Here is an 18,533-nt window from a genome sequence, read left to right as displayed (position 1 = left end):
TGTTCAAAGGTGCCCAAGAACACCCCCATTGAGTGCCCAGGCCCGCCCCCCAGGAGAGCCCATGCACGCCTCTCCTCATACTCTACGCCCCCAGCAGCGCAGTTGTTCCCCCCCATATCACTAACGGCAGATAACCCCGCCCACCCTTGCCTTCACTGTCACTGACAAATCTCGCCGCGATCTTCCAGCAGAGGAGAATACCGTCACTGGGCTTGGTGCATGCCCAGTAAAACATTTGAGGCTAATAGACTGCAGTCTAAGATACAAGTGATCAGAAGATCCCCTAAGGGTCCACTCAGACGTCTGTAGGTGTTTTGCGGTACACAAATTGCGGATCCACAAAACACGGACACTGGCAATGTACGTTCCGCATTTCGCAGACCGCACATCACCGGCACTATAGTAGAAAATGCCTTTTCTTGTCCGCACTTGCGGACAAGAATAGGAACAGGGAACAGAATTGCAGATCCGGAAGTGCGGAACCAGAAATGCGGATGCGAACAGCACAGAGTGTGCTGTCCACATCCGTTCCGACCCTATTGAAAATGAATAGGTCCACACCCGTTCCGCAAAATTGCAGAACGGATCTGGACCCAAGTTGCGGACGTGTGAATGGACCCCAAGGGGACTAAAAATGACAGCAGAAAAAAAATAGTTTTTTCTACTACTTTATACTTTCCCAAATGGACATAAAAATAAATGGTATAACTGCATTTGAAAATGTTCGAGCTATTAAAATATGAAAATATTTATTATTATGTGCTGTGGATATGTAATGGAAAAATAAAAAATTATATTATAATATATATATATATATATATATATATATATATATATATATATATATACACACACACATACACACATATACATATACACACACACCCCATGGCCGTATTGCGGCCCGCATACAGGGGGTCCGCAATACACGGGCATCGGCCGTGTGCACCCCGCACCCATTGACTTCAATAGGTCTGCAATCACGGAGATGTGGAATGGAGGCATGGATCGGAACCCCACGGAGTACTTCCGTGGTGTTTCTGGCCGTACCTTCACACCGCAAAAAAGTAGTGCATGCATGCACTACTTTTTTGCGGTGCGGGCCGTGAATAGGTCCGCGATCCGCATGCGGCTGCCCCACGGATCACAATTTGCGGTCCGCAGCACGGGCACAGAGCCCTTACGTTCGTGGGCATGAATCCTTAGCCCGAGTTCACACTTCAGTTATTTCCATCAGTGATTGTGAGCCAAAACCAGTAGTGAAGGCTACTCAGAGATAAGGTTATAATGGAAAGGTTTGTACCTATTCTGTGCGCACCAAGTTTTGGCTCACAATAACTGATGGAAATAACTGATCAAATAACAAGTGTGAACTGGGCCTTACCCGTGCTACACCCGCTCCATGCTAGTCTAGAAACAGCATTTAAGGCCGTTTCACACAAGCGAGGCCATTGCAGAAATCATGCTCTATGTGTGAGCATGAGCCTTTGTTGTGGACTTGCAGGAGTGCACAGCATAATCCTGATTTATAATGCTATGTACCTCCTTCTACAGGATCATACCGACAGTTTTAGGTCACTGTGATTCTGTAGAAGTACGGTCAAGCAGAGGCACGTAGCATTATAAAATCAGTATAATGCCGTACGCTCCTGCAAGTCCAGAACAGAGGATCACACTCACACCTGGAGCACTCGTGTGAAACAGCCCTTACTCTTTATAAATACAGCTGTGAACCCCCCAAAAGTAATCAGCCCACCCATTACCACAAATATCCCCATAAATGTCGTAATCTAGACTAAACAAAACGATAGCCTCCTTAAACATGGCACCATCTTCCAGCACGTGTTCCTTAATCATCAATCTGTTAGGGGCCACTCGCTCTGCCTAACAGGAGCAGTCTGTGACCATTTCTGCCAGGAAAGATGGAGCCATTTTCTTTCAATGACACCATGGCTCCACACATTCAGTACTGTTCTCAAGCACGCAACACCTATATACAGAGATCCTGAATCAGTTATCGGCCACCAGAAAGGGTTAAAATAGAAGGTATGCTGCACAGACCTTGTACTGCAGTTGGTGGTTCAGGCACCCCATCCATTAGTACTATCCTTTAATCAGTGCAGAAGTGGCATCCACATATCTGTTGTATGGAAGGAGCAAGGATCATCATCCCAGATATGTTCTCCAGACACATCAGGAGCTTCTCCCAGTGTCAAGACTGAACGTGCGTGCGTGTTTGCTCTAGGACTAGAGCTGCTAATAAAATGCTACTAACACTGGTTTGGTCCCGTAGAACAGAAACAGAAAGTAACTAACTCCAAGAGTGATAAGACTGCCCCACCTAGCCAGTATTTACTATGCTAGCTAGTGTCCTTGTCCTCCCTTCATAAAGGCTGCACAGTATCTCACTAGAGTGCGTACACCCCTCACATTTCTTTTTATCAGATATTTTTTTTATTAAAAGGGTTTCTGTCATCAGAAAGAAGGTTATGTATCTGGCTGATATTAGCGATGTGCTAATGTCAGCACTACATAACAGTATGTTTTATAACTCCCTGCCTGCCGCCGTTCCTACCAGGGCTGTGGAGTCTGAGTCGGAGTCAATTTTGGGTACCTGGAGTCTGAGTCAGCAGAAAATTAACCGACTCCGTTTAAATGTCCCAATTCACAAAAAGTTATAATTAATTAATTATTGTATTTTTCGCCCTATAAGACGCACCTAGGTTTTTGAGGAGGAAAATAAGAAAAAAAATAATTGGAACCAAAAGGAGCGCTTTTGGTGGGTTTTGAACTAATGGTGGTCTGTGGATGGCACTGTTATGGGGGCATCTGTGGATGACACATATATAGCATCTCATCTTATGTGCCATCCACAGATTCCCCCTATAACAGTGTCCCTGTGTAGTGAATGGGGGCCGGCATCTGTTTCTGTAATGGCAGCAGGGCCCGGTGCCTGCTTCATTCATAAAGTGGGCAGAGTAGGCGCGTGACGTAGTGAGCTACGCTATGAGCGCCCACCCGGCCTCCTGACTGCCAATAAGTTAGTAGTAAGTAGTACAGCGCTAGATTTAAGATGATTGGAATACTTTAACAATACACAAGTTAGATATGATTACCGTATACTACAGTGAGCAGGGCCCAGTGTAGTAGAATACAGTGACTGCAGCGGGCCCCGCTGCCATTACAGAAACAGATGCTGGCCCCCAGCCCCTCCTCCCTCACAGCCTATTCACCGGACGGTCGCAGCATTCGCCCCATAAGACGCACTGCTATTTCCCCCCCACTTTTGCGAAAAATATAGTACTTCTCTGTCAGAATAAAGGCCAAAGCATGCAGTGCACCACGTTACCGCAAAACAAACACGTTAAGGCTACTTTCACACTGGCGTTTTGAATTCCGTTTGCGAGATCCGTTTCAGGGATCTCACAAATGGTTCAAAACGGATCAGTTCAGCCCCAATGCATTCTGAATGGACAAGGATCCTTTCAGAATGCATCAGTTTGGCTCCGTTCGCCTCCATTCCACTCTGGATGCAGACAACAAAACGCTGCTTGCAGCGTTTTCGTGTCCACCTGGCGATGCGGATCGGTCCTGACTTACAATGCAAGTCAATGGGGACGGATCCGTTTTCACTGACACAATATGGTGCAGTTGAAAATGGATCCGTCCCCCATTGACTTTCAATGTAACTCAAGACGGATCCGTTTTGACATAGACTTTTTTTTTTTTTACAAAGAATAATGCAAACTGATCCATTCTGAACGGATCTAAGCGTTTGCATTATAGGTGCGGATCCGTCTGTGCAGATACCAGACTGATCCGCACCCAACGTAGGTGTGAAAATAGCCTAAGTGACCATGAAGAAGCATGCTTTTCATATGCTTCACTATATGGCACGCACAGTTAAGGAGCGGCAATCCTTATACTTTCTATTGTGTTGTGTTCCGCTGTTACAGGGAACGCAACGCCCATGGTTAACCTAGCCTCTCACAGATAACTGATTAAGTAAATATGTTTTTTGCAGGACTAGAGACACTTGTATAAGTGAAGGGAATGGATAGTCAGTAGCTCAAGACTGAAGCTGTAAACAATTAGAAAAACTGCCGTCATTCAGCTATAGCTATAAAACCTCGTAAACTCAGATTGTTAGCTTAAACTTTAAACATGACTATGGGATTCTACTAGGGCAGGGATGGCCAACCTGTGGCTCTCCAGCTGTTGTAAAACTACAACTCCCACCATGCCCTGCTGTAGGCTGAAAGCTAAAGGCAGTCTGGGCATGCTGGGAGTTGTAGTTTTGCAACAGCTGGAGAGCCACAGGTTGGCCATCCCTGTACTAGGGAAATCATGTTTTACAATAAATGCCCCTTCCTGGATCCTCCTACTGCCCTATCTTCAGCAGAAGATCAGCACACAAAGGAGAAGGCAGCAGCTTCCTAGCCAGTAGTTCTGTGGTAATGACATGTTGCCTTTCTTTCCTTCAAGGAATGTATAAAATACATTCACATATTAAATACAGAGGAGTCGGAAGTACCAAAAACTGAGGAGTCGGACCATTTATCTACCGACTCCACAGCCCTGGTTCATACAAAATAAAGACTTTTAGAATATGCTAATGAGTCTCTAGGTGCTATGTGGGTGTGAAATCAGCACCTAGAGGCTCCGTCTACTCACCCTTTATCCCGCCCAGGTCCCCTGTTCTGCCCGCCCCACTCCTCTTGATTGATGGCACAGTCCGCCGCATCGCAGACTAAATCCTGCGCCTGCGCCGTTCACTTCTGTATTCGGGGCAGGTGCAGCGAGTGAATGATGCGCTCCTGGTGCCGGATTCCTCACTGCGCCGACTACGTCACAGTGAGGAAGCTGGCATCAGGAAAGCGGCCTTCACTCACTGCGTCGAAGACAGAAGTGAACGGTGCAGGCGTGGGATTTCGTCAACGATAAGCCTCTAAGGTGCTGATTTTACGCCCACATAGCACCTAGAGCAGTGATGGTGAACCTTTTAGAGACCGAGTGCCCAAACTGCAACCCAAAACCCACTTATTTATTGCAAAGTGCGAACACGGCAATTTAACCTGAATGCCAATATAGTATATCTTCCATGTTCTAAATCATTTAGCTATAACAGCCTGCCTACATTCAATGCGCTGCCTGTGCTGTTCAAAACGTGCCCTGCACTGATGAATGGCAGGAAAAGTCTAAGGCATATTGGTACACCATAGACTTTTTCCAGGGTGCGGGTGCCCACAGAGAAGGCTCTGAGTGCCGCCTCTGGCACCCGTGCCATAGGTTCGCCACCACTGACCTAGAGGCTCATTAGTATAGTATAAAAGTGCTTATTTTACAAAAACGGCTGAAGGGACAAATGTTAGAAACATACTGTTAAGTAGTGCTGACATTAGCGCATCGCGAATGTCATCCAGCTACATAACAGTATTTCTGGTGGTAGAAAGTGAGTTTCTGTAAGAAAAAAAAAAAAATACTAAAATACAAACAAGCCCCTCACATTTTTGTATCAATTTTATTATATCTTTTCACGGGACAGCACTGAAGATGTGACACTGATATTTAGGGGTGTACTCACTTTTGTTGCCTGCGGTTTAGACATTAATGACTAGGTGTTGAATTATATTGAAGCTACACAAGATTTACACTGTTATACAAGCTGTACACTGACTACTGTACATTGTATCAAAGTGTCATATCTACAGTGTTCTCCCATAAAAAGAAAAAAAAACTAGCCTAAACGGGTGAAAATGCTCCAAACCCAGAGACTGTAGCGTGTCTATAACCGGGGAGCAATTCCTCCGCATGCGGTCCGCAGACAACGGCAATCCCCAGCAAAAAATGCATACAATGGAGGATGCCGGGGCGGACCGCATGCACGACAGGAACATCTTACACAAAATGATACATTGTGCAGATGAAAAAATATACATACATACATTTTTTGCTGGGGATTGCCGTTGTCTGCGGACCGCATGCGGAGGAATTGCTCCCCGGTTATAGACACGCTACAGTCTCTGGGTTTGGAGCATTTTCACCCGTTTAGGCCACTTTTTTCAGTGAGTTGTTGTCCTTCTGTGTATGGAATGTGCCCCTTTATATTGTTGGTAACATTCTTTTGCACCTGGTAGCTTCTGTGTCACATGGTCTGTTGTGGGTGCGGCTTCTGTGTCACATGGTCTGTTGTGGGTGCGGCTTCTGTGTCACATGGTCTGTTGTGGGTGCGGCTTCTGTGTCACATGGTCTGTTGTGGGTGCGGCTTCTGTGTCACATGGTCTGTTGTGGGTGCGGCTTCTGTGTCACATGGTCTGTTGTGGGTGCGGCTCACAGCTTTCTCCTACCTCACAGTGCATTGGTGATACCACTATGGAGGCATCTGAGAGTCTGGCTGTGAGTTGGTTCAGACCCTGGTCACACACCACAGGCAGTTGAGTGGTAGGACCCCATGCGTGCTGAGACACCGTGACGTGGTGTATGAGGGGCTCCGATATGTTCCTGACTGGAAGATATTGGCAAAGTTCTCGGCTTTTAACATCAGCCTGAGGAATTAGCTAGTATTGTCAGTTGTGTATCATTTTGGTGCATTTTTAGCAGTGAATTTTTGTCCCATGAAAAGATAGAATAAAATATTTACCAAATGTGAGATGCTGTATAATGCAGCCTGATTCTGCGGGCATTCCTTCCTGGCAATCGCCTACCCGCTAGCGGAGGAGACCTCTGCTGTTACATGCAGCGATCTCCTTCACAGCATGGGGAGCAGCGATTGCTATACAACTGCTTGTCCCGCTACTATCTAGTTGTTAGCCGGCAGCAGATCGTGATTAGACACCATAATTTACTGAAAGATCCGATTGCCCGACAAACAAAAGCATTTGCGCAGCCACAGTATATGACAAGGGTAGTGGACCAGAGATCATCACGGATATTGTACGGACATTATCATGGCGGCCCTTTAGAGAACAGTGCTCCAGAACATCAGCATGTCCGGTGTTTGGCTGGAGACATGCAATACAGAAGGCATTTCTACGTCACACAGAGTGCTCAATGAATGCAATGCATACAAAAAGGAAAAAGAGGAAACCCCACCGCCCCACTGGTCCTTGCAATCAGAGTCTAGCTACACCCAGCAAATAACCAGTGAACGTTCGGCAAAGGGCTCTGATCGCATGGAGGAAGCACCGAGGGTCCCTCAGCAGGGCATCTATTCAAAGTCCAAAGGTAAAGGCAACTGTCCCGCAAAGCAATTTTTCTTTAAAGAATGCCTGTAAAGGGCTCCAGACTAAAAACTGGCACTACTATAAAATAACAATTCTACATAATGGTATCAACTAGAGGTGGGATCTTTAATACGTTTTAAGGAGTAATGACAGAGGAGCAGCACAATGCAGAGCTCCAAGAAAAGAAGCTCTAGCACAAGGTATACAAGTAAATGGACACATAAGGAGAGAAGACAGCTGCTCTTTAAAGGGCAGTTCCGGGCTTTTAATACTCATGGCTTATCAGGACAGGCCCATAATATCTAAATCAGTGAGCATCGGACACCCTGCATCCCCGCTGATCAGTTGTTACCTTATAGCTCTGGGGCCAACTCCATTCATAGTGTAGTAGACTGAGTTGGCGACTTACACAGAGAATGCCATCAATCACTGATATCACCTCCCATGTGTACAACCATCAGTGCCTGACAGCTATGTATACAAACTTACACAGAGAATGCTATCACTGATAACACCTCCCCCGTGTATAATTATCAGTGACTGGCAGCTATCTGTATACACACTTACAAAGAGAATGCTATCAATCACTGATAACACTTCCCCATGTACAGCTATCTGTATACACACTAAGGCCTCTTGCACACGACCGTATGCCCTCCAAGATATACGGTCCGTGAGCGGGCCATATGTCCCGGAGCGGCATCAATCATGCGCACAGGAGCACACAGCATCATAGTGTCACAACCAGACATCTGAGAAGCTCTGACAGATGCCTTTTCAGAACCTCCTCCTTGAGCTTTCTTTGTTTTGGTTTTCAGTTCCTCATCTCGTTAGCCTCTCTCAGCTGTCATGTAGTTGGACTGATTGCATCCCTTTAAATTCCTCCCCATAATGCATTAGTGGGCGGTTTATACAACTTTCTGGAGTGTGCGTGCATGCTGATCCTATTTCCCAGTCTTCTACAAGATAAGTGTTGTATATTCATTTGTGATTTTAGGTTTGCTGGATCCCAGGTGACCCCGACTCCCTCCGTGTCTAGTGTAGGGAGCCGGTGGTCGTGTCCCCTCACTATTGTAGGGTGTGCAGGTGTTATATAGTCGAGGTACGAGGATATGCGATCATCCACCATTGGGGTGTTCGCATAGGCTGAGCAGTCAGGGAGAGTGCCAGGTCTTATGCAGGGGTCTCCCTTTTGTTCCTTAGTTTTGGATCCAGTGAGTCATATATTCATTTTGCATTGTCTTGTTTCCTGTACACCTTCCGTGACACACAGATTACAATGATGCTGTGCACGTTGGGCCGCCCATGGGACTGTTGTCCCGCACTCATAAGATCATATGAGTGCTTGACAATAGCCCGCAGGCGGCCTTAAGTCCACAGCATCATAGTAATCTATCTTGCTGTGTGCTCCCGTGCGCATGATTAATGCCACTCCAGAACACATTGCCCGCTAACGGACCGTATATCTCGGAGGCCATACGATCGTGTGCAATAGGACTTACACAGACAATGCTATCACTGATAACACCTCCCCCGTGTACAACTATCAGTGACTGACCGCTATCTGTATACACACTTACACAGAGAATGCTATTAATCATTGTGACCTTTTATGTAACAGAATTTACATAAAGAGGCACACAGCATTATCAATCAAGTCCAGAGCGCATCATCCATCTCTCACCTGGAGCGCGATTCCCGCAAGGGAAAGAGCCCTAAAGGGTTTGTTCAGGATAAATAACCCGTTAAACCTGTCCTAACAGCTGGAAAGATTTGATCTCTCTAAACGTTGTGTAATTTTACAAGGCAGTTGAGGTCATGTCTGTAGCTCTCTTTCTGGGGACCCTCTTCTATCACGTCTATATGTCCTTCGTAGGGCATATGAACAGAGGTTTCCCGATAGCCTCAGTGGGGTTGTTCATTTAGGCCAGGTCTACGGACCTTTCCCAGTCTGCTACAGTGTTCAATGGCATCAAAATGATGCATGAATTTACATTTAGTCAGTCCTCCGCAACGTACTATAACAGCACCAAGGAAGCTATGCCTGTTCCATTAATGGCAGGTGCCAGCTGTATCATCTCTGTGTAATGATGGGAGATTTAAGGGGGGCCTCCAGTTCAGACAAACTCTTTATAAGGGAGAACTCTGTGTTGTGCTGTTCCTCTTATTTGTCCGGAATCGACAACTGGGTGTTACCATTCCCCCTTTTAAAGGGGCGTTCCGTACCCGTCTGGCTGTAAGGGATCTTTCATACGAGTGAGTTTTCCGGCAGGATGCGGTGCCTGTAGTGAACGCATAGAATCCAGAATGAATCCTGCCCCATTCATTTTAATGCGTCTGTGCATCTTCTTTGCATTCAGGGAAAATCGTTCTATATCGCGTGTTTTTCACACAGCCCTGGTCCCATAGAAGTGAATGGGGCTCCAGAATCATTATTTTGTAGGAAATCAAAGCATCTATTACAACAGGACAGGACAGGAGAACTAAACGATCAACCTCTTGGGGCCGCAAACAATTTTTACCCTTTCCATCTTCCAAGAGCCATGACTTTTTTTTTTCGACTTTTACACAGCCATAAGTTGTATTTTTTAATAGCACCATTTAATTTACAATATCATGTATTGAAAAACAGGGAAAAAAAATCTTCGTGAGAGGAAATTGAAGAAATAAAATGCAATTTCACCATTGTTTTTTGTTATTTTTTAAGCATTCATTATGCGCTTAAATTGATATATTACCTTAAAGGGGATTTCTGGAACTTAGATATTGATGGTCCTTGGGACAGGTCAATATAAGAGGATATCCCCAACGATCACCTGTTTCGGTCAGTCGTCTGCTCCATCCACCATGTAGTGGCTGTGCCGGCGTACTGCAGCTCCCACATGAATGGGAGCAGAGTTGCAGTAAGCTGATGCCATAAAAAACATACTAGACAAAGCCTTTCATCCGTTTGCACTATCTACACAAACAAGTTCTCTGTCCGGATGCGTTCCGTTCTGCAAAGGGACAGCATCCTGTCACGGTGGGGAGTGGGGCGAAATGTGGGAAAACAAGGAAGCAGCTAGGCCTAGACACCAGAGAAAGGGAGCAGGTCACCTCCTAAAGCCGCCTTAATCCTGGCCCTAACTCCTAACTGTATGAGCGAACCCTAATAGTGGGAGGGCTCATACCCGGAACCTCGGGCCCTAGTAACCCTAGAGATCCCTGGTAATAATATCAGGGCTAGGAGACGACCTGTTCATCCACAACAAGGATGAACCAGAGTCTCCAGCAGGCCTAGCCACAAGAAAGGAGCAGACAGAAGCATAAACCAGATTGGCAGGTAAGCACCCAGTGCAAAACAACACACACTAGAACAACAGCACTTACCTGCCACAAAAACTGGAAGAAACAACAGCAACTGACTAGTGGTTCCCACTCCGGGAAACTCTGGAACCCACTTCCGCAGGCAGATTGTCAACGCGGTTCCGCCTCCGAGGAACCCAGGAGCCCCTTCACCTGAGGCACAACACACAGGGAAATGCCTTGCATACATGCTGGACAAACACCATAAAGACATACATCACACCCTTAACATAAACCCACCCCAAACATCAACACAAGTAAGGTAGGGAACATGGAGGATACAAAGGGATGACAATCTATGTCCAACAAGGTGGCCCTCAAACTGAACAGCTGGTAAGGTACAGGATGGCAGCATAACTCCAGCTCCACAAGAAGCCGAAGTCCCACAAACCTCAGGCTCCAAGCTCAAGTACTATAAGAGCCTACACCCAGCTTAACCTTGCTCACACTTTAACCCCATACGCACCAGAATGGGAAGGGACAACAACCTTAAAGGGGAAGTGTGTAAACATGCTAAAAACTACACGTTACCAACGACATCAAGCATGCACGGCTAAAGTGTTACTGTCCACTACCACTAGACCATGACACATCCAGATCAAACCCTGACCCATTCATTACACACTGTATATTGTATCCTCTACTTGCCTGTTTCGGGTTGATTTTAAGATCCACTGGTGAGGACAAGAAAGTGGTGTCTTGCTGCCTTTTATTCGGCGGTGCCATCATCCCCATAAAGTAGTATTCAGCAGTTCTTCAGCGTGGAGGCAACACACGAGCCAGCAACTGCAGGCAGCTACCCTCACATTAATCATTTCACTTCTGCAAGACTCAGCCACAGGGAAAAACGAGGGAGCCTGCCAAGGGACAAAATGGGAACAGAAGCTCCATCTGTGCCAAACTCGCCTGATGACCGGACTGAGGAAGCCCTAAACGCTCAATTCAGGCCACCAGATCCCATCCCGCAGTGCAACACCACGAGCAGGGCTGCCATCTTCTTCAGGTTTGCCCGAAGCTACAGATATCTCCAGCTACTCTTACATTAGAGGGGACTTGAGATATGGCATTACAGACCCCTGTGGAGGGCAAGTGGGACTGGAAGAACATGTGAAACATCTGCCAACTAGGCAGGAAATTAAGAAATTTGTTGAGAGGCTAAAGAAATCTTATAAACAAGAAATTAATGCAGTAAAATGAAACTGCAGGAATTTCAAGAGCAGGTAGAAGATCTTTCTTCCCACCATTAAACTCTGGCAGGTAAAATAGAGAATACAACAGCACAGGGAGACGTTTGTGACATGTGAATAAATCAGCTTTACCGTTTTCATCATCATATTGAAAATCGGTACAGACCAAATAATTTTAGGATCAGAGGCTTTCCAGAATCCACCAAACCAGCTGATGTAATCCCTATGTTGCAAGGCCTCTTTACCAAGATTTTGGAGATGCCTGTATCTGAAGAGTTCAAAATTGTTAAAAAGCCAAGAAATGTTATAGGTCACCTCCAATTCAGAGGAGATTATGCAAAAGACCCACAATCTACCCGTTAATGATTTGGGGACACACCTATCTATTTGGCAAGATCTTTCTTGCCCCACTCTTGTCGAACACCGAGCTCTGCACCTTCTATTGGACCTGCTCCATTAGAGACATTCCATACATCAGGTTTCTCCTTGCAATTAGTGGTTCGCCACATAGGCTTGTGCTTTGAACTGAACTACCCAACACTGTGCTCCCAGACTGGAGCCCCATACCTCCTCTGCCTCCACACTTCTCAATCTGAAGATAAAAGAGCCCTGCGATGCGAGGCACCCAAATTGCTGATAAGAACCCTTCCTGAGACACCTATTGGACTATGTCATCTTACAGAGTTGATTTTTTGAAAGTACCAAGGAATAATAATTTAGAAGAAAATTCCCATAGATTACGCGTTTCTGGGCCAGAACAGTGCCTTCTGCAGATCAAGAAACATATAGATTATGTTTCTTGATCTGAAGAAGCAAATCTTCCTTCCCAGAAACACAGAATCTGCGGGAACTATAAATAAAAGCTATAAACTTACCTTCAAGCCTGGACCTTCCTGGTTGCGCCGCTGCTGACCCAAATTTTCTTCTACATCTTCCGTCTGGCACACTGTGCCTTGCGGGAAGAAGCTTGGCTGCACCAGCTACCTCTATCCACCGCACGACTGGGTGTTGTGCTCAGAGCGCAACACATCCAGGTGAGCCTTTTTCACCAGCAGATTAAACTGTCAAAACGGTCCCACCGATAAACGCTGTTCTCCGTCTGCTTTTTTGTCAAGGAGTAGAAATTAGTCTCTTTATATAAATTAAGAAACGTATGCCTCAGCGTTAAAAGTACACTTACTGTTTAACTTGCACACTTTGTATCAAAATGGTGGTGCACATAGGGATTATGTGTAATTCAGGTTCATACCATATCCTAGAGGTCACCTTTGCTGAGCACGAAGTTACAATTTGCAAACCTAAGCCCATACTTCCTTAGGGGTCTACTTATGGTAGCCTCCTCACAGTAGTCTTCCTAATGGAGGGCCTCCATAGCAAACGCTTATCCATATACTCACTTGCGCCCCAGCTTCATGACGCTGGTTATAAAGTTCGGATAGCTATAGGTATTACCTGTTTTTTTACCGGTCACTATCTTCACTTACCTGTTTTAGATATCCCTCTTAAGTGTCTTTAAGACCATTCTACTTGATCATTAGAGGATCTTTTTTCTCCTGTTATATGTTTTATTGGACTATTAGTCTTGTGGTCGCTCCTTTGATTTATCATTGGCAGAATTCCACCATTTAAGTCAAACGTTGAACATGTTTTGTTCCTCTTTTCCAGGGGTTCTCTGTACTGTGCAGATTAGATACTTCACAGCACTAGAGAATCTTCTCGGAGAACACAACGTTCTTACTTTCTAGATTTCCTCTGTCTCTTTACTTACTACAGTTTATTTTCCTCTCTTTCCCCCTTGTTTTATCTCCTTTCTCCTTCCCTTTACTGTTACTGTGTATATGGAAATATGTTGGCCACACAGGCACAGTTCAAGCTTGCTTCCCTAAATGTCAGGTGGTTTAATATACTTGGTACCAGAGCCTTCGCTTGCCATGTCCACAGGCAGATAGATCACTGGTCACCCGCTTATCCCTTACTAGAACAAAGAACCCTTTGCACAGTAAGCAGCTGGTTGATGTCTGGAGTATATTATTTCACCCAAGCCCATCAGATGTACAGCAGGTTGGATGTGTTTGCAATTTGGACGTGGCATCTTAATGAGATGCCACTGAAAGATATCCTATGAAATTCTTTTTGACCACGCTTCCGACCTGATCGCGCCTCCTCTGCAGTGGGAAGCTTTAACATGTGAGGTACTTTGATCCAACAGGGCGACTACGGTAGCTCTGGATAAGGCACACAACCAATCTCTCGCCCTCGAAACTTTGGCAGAAACGTCACTGGTTCAGAGCTGAAAGAAGCGGTAAATCAGAGCTCACATTGACATCATGAGCGCTTTCACAGCCGATTTATATGAAAATGCAAACAAATGCAGTCGAGTTTTGGCTCGCCTTTTGCACCCAAGACATATTCAGCCAAATATATCACCACCAACAAGGACGCAACTGGATTAGCTGTTCATAACCCTATTCAGCCAAAGCATTCAAGACGTGATGAATAACTTTACAATATTCGGGGTCAATTTGCTGACATGCCTACACAGGGCCGAGATACTCGTAAGAACTCCATTGATAAGAAGGCCTCCTATATCAGATAAATGCTGTGCAGATTCCCAGAGATTGAACCTGGTGAGGTTATTTTATTTTGCTCAAAAGGAGGAAAAAGCCCTGGTCCTGATTACCTCGCTGCTTTTTTTTTGGGGGGGGGGGGGGGGATTTGTGCCCTTTCTTACTCAAGTGTTTAATAGCATTTCCCCTTCCAGCCCTTTCCCTAAACAGACACATGAAGCCCACATGGTCGTCTTACTGCAAACCATAGCATCTTTATTCGGTTTGGGCAACTATCGACCGATATCCCGAATCTATTCTAAACTTTAGGCTAGCTGCCTCAGTAAGGTACTTCCAGACATACATTAGCCACAAAATCCAGGTGGGCTTTGTACCTGGGAGGGAAGCAAGAGACAACACTATCTACACTACCACCCTTATATATCTCATGTTCGATGCCACAAAAAAACCCTGTGTGTCTCATCAGAAACCCTGGAGATTTCGGTTAGCCTTACTGAAATAGATTGGCCTGGGCTCTCCTTTCTAGAAAAGGTGACTGTCCTTTATACACAACCCGTCAGTTGTAATTAACGTTTGTAATTAACAATGGCACGCAGCAGGAATCGCCATTACTATACGTCCTAACCATGGAACACCTGGCCAGTGCGCTATGAAACAATCCATACATTAAAAGGAGCAACAGTCAGGCTGTAGAATCCCAAACTTGCACTGTATGCAGAAGAACTTCTCCTTTATATATCGTCTTCCTATCTATTCTCAGTTTTGGATACCTTAGTAACTTTAAAATAATAAGTGTTGTCAAATTAGATATTCTACTGAGATTGTTCTATCTTTATAGACCTGTGTACCAGGAAGGTTTCTCACCTCCCTCCAGAGGGCGACTGCACAATTTATAAAGCCTACGAGTAGGCCTAGACTGGAAAATACAGTTCTAACCAAAAATAAATCTTTGGGGGCTTTGGCCTTCCTGATGTTACGTTATATGACACCGCTGCGACATTCACTAGGTTATTAGACAGAAGTTAGGGGATAACAGACTAGGAAATTTCCCCATCAAGTTCTTAATTATGGACAGGCCTCCTATTGAAGACTGGCTTTTCTTGTCTACTATGTTCTCTCCTTGTGGGATTTATGGCTTTTGAAATAAAAAAAAATGTCTGCTAGACTGAGCTCATGACTCCGTAATTGGGAAACCCTGCTTTCAGACCAGGCCTACATGTCAATGATTCTCATCATGGCACGCAGCCTTCTCCATCGCTGTTTTCAGACCATTTTTGGAGGATGATCGATTACCTACAGTACTTTCAAGTCTATAAGTTTGAAATGCCCAGCAGGTGGGAATATGGCTTGAATATGAAATCTGTCTTTACTAAATCTTTGAAATCTCTTTACTAAAACTTTCAGGAATGCACACCTCTTAGAGCCACTGGAGTTTGATAAGGGGCTCCAGAATTTAGGCAAACAAGGATTTTGTCCCATTTATACAGTATTCTATGAATCTCACAACACAGATAAGGCTCCTCTTTTAGTAAATGGGAATCGGATCTTCAGGTTACTTTTATTGAGGATAACGTTCTTAAGATGTGTATGCTCTCCCATGGCTGCTCAAGCGAAGGAGAAAAATTACTAAACACTCTTGAGGCGGTATTACTGCCTGACCGCTCTCCAGTGAATGTTTCCCTCAGTTTCGGAATTGAGTTAGCATCATGAAACGGAGATTGGCTTTATGCTATGTAGATGGTGGGGATGCCTCCTCATCCAGGTTTATATAATGGGATGACGTTGTGATACCAATTACAGTATGTTTAAATTTTCTAGCTTTATGCAAGAAACGAAAAAAGTTTTTTTAATGGTTAATATTTTGGGGTTTTAAAGTTAAACTTTAAAACTTTGTTAAACTTTTCTCAAATTTTTTTAGTCACCTTAGGGGACTTGCTTGTAGTATACACTATAACACTTCTGTATTACAGCGTACGGGGATCTTCAAAGGCACTTTATTACATTCTACCAGAGGCAGGACGTAAAAGAGGCTCAGGCATGGAAGGAATAAGGCCTTAAAACTGTATTCCGGTTGTTTCAAGTTGTCCCCTAGCCACAAGAAAGAGGGATAACTATTAGGTTGGTGGGGGTCCTACTGCTTGGACTCACAAGTACCCCGTGTGGCCTCCCAGAACTGAACGGAGCGGCCTGTCGCCTATGTGCAAGGACATTCTATTTGTTTCTATGAGAGTTCCACAGATATGCGAGTACAGAGCTCAGCTATCTCCAGAATTCCCATAGAAATGAATGGAGCAGCCACATACATGTGCAACCGATCGTTCCGTTTATAGGGGGTACTGGGACTCAGTTCTCACAATTGGTGGGGGGGGGGTCTCTAATCATGAACACAGCCCATTAGTGTTACCCACTGGGTATGGCCCTGACTCAGCTCCATCTTTAAACTCCCAACATCTGTCATAGATGACAAGGGTTAAAGGGAACCTGTTACTAGATTTCTGTACATTAAAAGCACCAGTATTTGACCGGATCCTGACAAATATCTCCGTTCATCAAAAAAAAAAAAAAAAAAAAGGTTCTAACACGGAGGATGCAAAGCTGTGTCCCAACCCCGAGGCCTCTACCCTTTCTGGAGACTGCACATGGAAAACGTCTACAGAAAACAGTCAACCTGTTCACATTGTCTCACTATTCTGTATGTTCTTGTGTGAAGCCCACCAGCAATGGGGGATGGGGAGGAATCTGTACATGCTCATTACAGGCGCAGCTTGGACGGATTATCGACAAAAGCCACAGCGCGTACAGCAGGTTTGTGAACACGGCTCTACAGGGGTTTTCTGGGAGCCCTACATTGCTAGAATTTATTCACCATATAAAGTGTGGGACCAATTTCATTTCCACCTTATTTTGGGGTAGAGGTCACAGAACGCGTTCTGTCTGGTCTCTGTCAGGTGAGCGTGGGGCTACAGATACATTTGAGATGTCCCCTCACATATGGATACTGAAAATGCGGTGAGAGTTCAGCCTTAAAACACAAGGTGGCTCCTGTAGGGGTGTACCGGGCTCAGATAGTCATCTGATAGCACATACAGAGTCCACTAGTGGTCCAACATGTCTGCCCAGGCCCCCACATTCACACTGCTGGCTGCTCCTATAGTAAAGCGAGCTTTACAACTAGTTCTTCCTGGTGCCATCATTGGGCTTGGCATTGGGGGCATGTGCAATAAAAGGAAATGCCACACTATGGTCACCTGGATCTAGCACTAGCTGTTATGTCCAAAGCCATACTGTACAGCCCCTAACATGAGCGGCTGCACCACAGACACAGCCAAGCAAGATCTCACCACAGAGGTTCCTCTACTTCCGGGACTTCTCCCCAGGGTCTTCACTCCACCAGGAACCCGGGGCCGCCTGCGGTTGCTGTCTGACAGTCGTGTCCCGTACCGGAATAAGCACACCCGGTGGGTTTGTTTACAACTTTTTTTCCCCGTTAACGCTTCCGGTTTCAGGAGCTCGTAGAGCAGAAGCTGCAGTCACTTCCTGCTTCCTGCAGCCATCTTTGGTTTACACGAACTTCCGGCTTTTGACATCATTGGGCGTGACGCTCATCACTGTGGCAACGAGAAGGTGTTGATCTGCTGACGTCATCGTACGTCAAGGAAACCTAGGAGCGTATGTTGCGCCACCTTCCTTGCGCAATTCCACTGAACGGAAGCACGCCATATTTATCATGCGCGATTCCTCGTCTTTTTCCTCAATATTTGTGAAGTCACAATAAAATAATGTACTGGTCGAACTCTGTGTACACCATGTGTGGTCCTTGGGTAGGGTTGCCACCTGTCCCAACAAAAAATACCGGCCACTTAAAGCCACACAGTGGGGCGTATGGCTATCGTACTGTGTCTCCCAATAATATTAGTGCCCCCCCCCAGAATCAATACTGTCCACATTAGTGCCCCACAGTACTAGTAAAGCCCCCATCAGTGCACCCCAGAATTAATCCCCCCATTAGTGTCCCCAGTAAGAGTAATGGGCCCATTAGTGCCCCCCAATAAAAATATTGCCCCCATTAGTGCATCCCTGAATTAGTGCCCCCCAGGAAGAATAATGCCCCTATTTGTGCCCCCCAGGAAGAATAATGACCCCATTAGTGCCCACTGTAAGAATAATGCTCCCATTAGTGCCCCCAGTTAGAATAACACCCCCCATTAGTG

General features: G+C 45.5%; 1 protein-coding gene across 1 annotated transcript in view; it reads right to left on the bottom strand.

Moving 5' to 3' along the window:
• Positions 1-17,877, bottom strand: part of SBNO2 (strawberry notch homolog 2) — an 84,037-nt gene extending 66,160 nt beyond the window's left edge. Inside the window, 1 exon segment of the mRNA XM_044269392.1 lies at positions 17,664-17,877. The gene's annotated coding sequence lies outside the window, so the exon portion shown is untranslated.
• Positions 17,878-18,533: the final 656 nt, after the last annotated feature.

The sequence above is a fragment of the Bufo gargarizans genome, chromosome 1 (genome assembly GCF_014858855.1).
Source record: "Bufo gargarizans isolate SCDJY-AF-19 chromosome 1, ASM1485885v1, whole genome shotgun sequence".
In the NCBI taxonomy this organism is placed as follows: domain Eukaryota; kingdom Metazoa; phylum Chordata; class Amphibia; order Anura; family Bufonidae; genus Bufo; species Bufo gargarizans.
The sequence above is the reverse complement of the archived record's forward strand: the minus strand, read 5'-3'. Positions and strand labels throughout refer to the sequence as shown.